A 5,251-nucleotide genomic window follows, 5' to 3' on the forward strand; every position below is an offset into this window, starting at 1 on the left:
ACAGATGTCATAATTCCAAAAAAACATAATAAGCGCTTGGAAGGGATCGATCCCCCACGGGGGAGCTCAATTTTTTTTAGCCACAGAGCGTTTGTTCGCTAGCTGCAGTGCTGCTAATGGGCCGGCCCACTCGGTGGCGCCCCCTGTGCGATATGGGTATGGCGGCAATTTGCCGCAAAATGCGACACATAGGACCTCTCGACTATGCTGCCGAGGGTGCCTTGGACCCCCTGTGTGACGGGGGGGGGGGGCCCGACTGGGCCGGCCCAGCTTAGAGCAAGTACGATTGTACGAAAGAACAGATGTCATAATTCCAAAAAAAACATAATAAGCACTTGGAAGGGATCGAACCCAAAAACCTTGCAACAAGGTACTATGTCCTTAGCCACTGTACTACCTGCAACTTGGTGGCCAAGATGGCATTTGAGTTGATATGAACTATCAGCCGCGATAGTTTCAAATTATTTTCAAATTTTGAACATGATTTCTTCACAAAAATTAAAATTTTCATGCAACACCGACATTTTTTTGAAGAAATAGCAACAAAATTTAATAACTAAATATCATTTGAATTTACGAACATTTTTTAGAAACATGAATATTTTTTGGAAAGCTGGAAACACTTGAAAACTTGAACATTTTTTGAGAATAACAAACATTTATTTTTCAAATCGTGGAAACTTTTTATATTTGGCAACAAAAATTTAAAACGTGATTTTTTAATTGGTGAACAAATTTGAAAATCTGAAATATTAATTCTGAACTTGGAACAAATTCTAGAAATGAGAACATACTTTGAAATTCCTCTAATATTTTGAAAAAATAAAAAAACTGACCGACATTGTGAGCATATTTTGAAAAAGATTTTTTTTCAAATTCCTGTACATTTTTTAGAAACATGAACATAAAAAAGTCGAAACGAGAACATTTTAGTGAAATTACTGAACATTTTTTGAAATTGTGAAAAAAATCAAACAAGATCATTTTTGAAATTCCTGAAAGGCTTTATGAAACACGAACATTTTTAGAAATTGTGAATAAAATTTGAAAACGGACCAATTTCTGAAATTACTGAACATTTTTAGAAACATGAACATAAAAAAGTAGAAACAAGAACATTTTTGTGAAATTAGTGAACATTTTCTAAAACACGAACATTTTTTGAAATTGTGAACAAAATTTTCAAACAAGAACATTTTTTAAATTCCTGAAAGGCTTTTTGAAGCACGAACATTTTTAGAAATTGTGAACAAATTTTGAAAAGAGGAACATTTGTTGAAATTCCTAAACATTGCAATTGGGAACAAATTTTGAAAACGAGAACTTTCCACAGAATTCCGAATAAACATTTGAAATTCTCAAGAAAAAGAAAAAAACGAAACAGCAAAGAAAAGAAAAGAAAACAGAAAAAGGAAAAAGAAAAATAAAACGAAATAGAAAAGGAAACAGTAAAAGAAAATAAACAAAAAGGGGTAAAAGGGGAAATAGAAAAACTGGTTCAAGAACCTTCTAGAATGTTCCCAAAACTAGAAAGACCGGCTGGGAACCACCTAGAAGATTCCCAAAACCTGATTCGCTTTAACCTTTGAACGGGCCGGCCCATCCTAACGCTCGTAGATCTGCCTGTGTGCGTCCGGTCGACTACTTGCCAGCGGCAAATAGGAAGTTCCCCCCTATTTGGCGCGGTGCGTGCCAGGGGTCAAGGAAACGCACACACCTGTTGGGCCGGCCCATGCGCGTGGCCGGACGCTCCCTATTTTTTCCTTCCCTTTTTATTTTCTGTTTCTATTTTATTCTATGTTAAACTAATTTGGGATTACAAAAAGGTTCTAAATTTTCAAAAGTTGTGAATTATGAATTGTGAATTTTCAAAAACATTTCTTGAATTCAAAAATATTTGCGATTTCAAAAGGAAGAATTTTTAAATTTTAATGACATTTTTTATTTAGATGAACGATCATTTTATAATAACAATGAACATTTTTTATTTGGCGAACCAATTCTGAATTCGATGATTTTCTTTTTGAACTTGATTAAAAAAACTTGAATTCAAATTTATGTTTTTTGAAAAAATGGATGAATAAATTTGGAATTTGAGGAACATTTATTGACGATGAAAAAAATTGATTTTGACAAACGTTCTTTTTTGTTTGATGAACAAAATTTGAATTTTGATGGACATTTTTTAAATCTGATGAACAAAAAAATGAATTCGATATTTTTTAATTGATCAATATGTTTTTACATTGATGAAATTTTTTTGAGTTCAATGAACAAGAAAATGTTTGTGAATTAGAAAAGAAAATTCGCAAAAAAATTGAAAAAGTAAAGAAGAAAAATAGAAAAGACAAATGAAAACAGAAAAGAAAACAAAATAGAAAGAAAAAAACATGGAAGAAAAAAACGGAAAATGAGCCGGCCCATACGACCACCCAGCCCGCGAGGTCGCTCGGGGACCGTGCGCGCCATATAGCATCCTCCCGGTCGGCGCCTACGGTGCCGACTAGGAGGTCCCCAAAAGAAGTTGTGAAGCATGTTTGTCTTTGGTGGCGGCCTAAACCGGGTTGGTGTTTGGGCCTTTTTTGGGCTGCAGCCGCAAACCCGCATCCCCGCCAATTCGATGGGCAAGATTCGATCTCATCATCCTGGTCACAGCACCAAAGGCATCATCAATCTTTTTTTGCAAAAAGTATCTGATCTATTATAAAGATTCACCAGGAGTACAAAAGCACATCAAACATAATAAAAATTACATCGAGGTTCATGGACCATCGAACGACCATTGTCGGCGCCAGAACGAGCCGCTGACGTGCAGTTGTCGCTGCTCCCATACAAGAGCCAGCCTGACCTTGTCGATGACAACCGGGAAGTCTTCGTGCACGTACCCTTAAAAGACCAGCGCCCTGGAGCCGCAGTCGTTGCTGTTGAATCCTTAAATCGATCTGAAGAAACTGACACCAAATATCACCGTTGCGTGCGCACGATGAAAAACCCTAACCTCGCTGCCCCAAGGAGCTGGCAGGAATCTACGCCGTAGCTCCATCTAATACGTCTCAACGGACAAACTTGAGGAGGATCGAAGTTCGAAAGACTGACTCGAAGAAGGAGCGCTGCCATCCGTCCAAACGCCACCCTGTGAGGACTAAAATCCTACCTACTACCTCCGTCCTGGTTTATTAGTCTCCTTTGCATATAGTGTGAAATTTTGACCATAGATTTAACTAACAAAATATCAATGTATGTCACGAAAAATTATCTAATGATATAATTTTTCGTGACATACATTAACATTTTGTTAGTTAAATCTATAGTCTATATTTCACACAAAACACGAAGGGGGCCAATAAACCAGGACAGATATAGTATCTACTAGTAGAAGCCGAGACACCAGGAATCTCCACCCCGCCATCGGCCGCCGGTGCGGCAGGTGAAGGGGAGGCGAATCCACAGTCTCACCGGCAGAGATCAAGGGGAGCAAGGCTTTTCCAAGCCGGCTTGGGAGAGAGGAAAGAAAAGCCTATTAGAGGCACCATCGATCTTCATCGTGCTCGATCCTATCACCAGTGATGTCCCGTCGCGACGCAAAAGACAGTCACATGGCATCTAATATCGGGTCTGCAGAAAAGAAGGTGTGAGATCCAGCAAGGAGATGGCGATCCGGCACTTGTGCGCATGCATGCAGGGTCAGCGAGCCCCCGAGTAACTGGCCGCGCGCTTTTTGACAATCGCCGGGGCGTCCTGCGTGCGTGGAGCGCATGGACGTCATATCATATGCGTCTCCAACGCCAACGGCACTGCGGTCGCGGTTCACCAGGGCTTTTCGCGTAGGCGTGGGCGTATCTAGGCATGGGTCCTTCCGCTCGTCGACGGCGAGTCCTGCGTCGCGTTGCGGCCAGCGGGTGGGGCTGGGAGATCGGTAGGTGCCGACGCGACGTCCATGGACCAGGCCGCGTTAAGGCGTGCAACCACCGTGTGTGTGCGCGCGCACAAGCGTGCAGCAGATCCCCGCGCCGTGCTCGGCCTCCCTGCCAGCAAAGGGAGAAAGCCACAGCCCGGCCTACCGTTCCTTTGCTTGGGCTGGGCGCGAAATGCGACGCGCGGACACACGAGCGAATTAAGCACGTGTGGTAGTACGTATTTGTAGTAGTATCTGTGTATCCTTGGTGCGTTAGGCGGAGAGACGCTTTTGATCAAGTCTGGTCGAGCTCGCTTGCTTCGGGCCGAAGTTTTGCCATATACGTGTTTTTTTAGGAGGAATACCTTCGGCTTCTGCATCAATCGATGCATGCAGCCATATTATTAGAAATTGTAACAGAGTCTTAACATCCAATGAAGTTCAAAATTCGAGAAAAAAAGAAAAAAATAAATATATAAAGCGCCACAACCGGCAATAAAGCACCACATCCGGCGATAAAGAACAGGCTACGATGCCTACACACCTAGCCTATTATTAACTCGCCATCCAAATCGGATGAAGATAGCCCGTGCTACCGTCTTCCAGCGGTTGCACCCAATAACCATAGGCCCCCTGTAGTCCGCATGAGTGAGTAACGACCACATACGGATCCAGGCAGTAACTCTGTAGATAACCTGCAAAAAATTGGTGAATGTTTTACCATTAAAAATCATATCGTTTCTAGTGTTCCATATAACCCATAATAAAGTACATATCCCTATCCAAATATTTTAGCTATGTGTATGTCTACTCCATTAAGCCACGTCCCAAATAACGTATTTATGCTCATTGGAGGTTGGATGTTAAAAGCTATATGAATAGATCGCCATAACAATTTTGCAAGTGGACACTCGAGAAGGAGGTGTTTAATCGTTTCGTTTTGGTCACAAAAACAGCACATGGGGTTACCAACCCAATTCCTTTTCATCAGATTATCTTTGGTCGAAATGACTCCTTTGTGAACGAACCACATAAAGATCTTGATGCGAAGTGGAACTTTAATCTTCTATATGTACAAAGACCTCGACAATGGCCCGGAGTCAATTAAGTCCAGATACATGGATTTCACAGAGAATAATCCATTTGTGGTTAACTTTCAACTAATTTTATCTGCCTGGTCTGAAAGTTGAACATCCATCAACCTACGGACCAGGTGTACCAAACATTCCAACGTTCCCCTACAAGAGATCTCCTAAATTGGATGTAAAGTGGTACTGAGTTTAATACTGTGGCGACACAGCCCTCCTTACGTTGCATAATATTATATAGGGAAGGGTGTTGTAAAGCTAGAGGCGT

The sequence above is a fragment of the Triticum aestivum genome, chromosome 7D (assembly GCF_018294505.1).
Source record: "Triticum aestivum cultivar Chinese Spring chromosome 7D, IWGSC CS RefSeq v2.1, whole genome shotgun sequence".
Lineage (NCBI taxonomy): Eukaryota > Viridiplantae > Streptophyta > Magnoliopsida > Poales > Poaceae > Triticum > Triticum aestivum.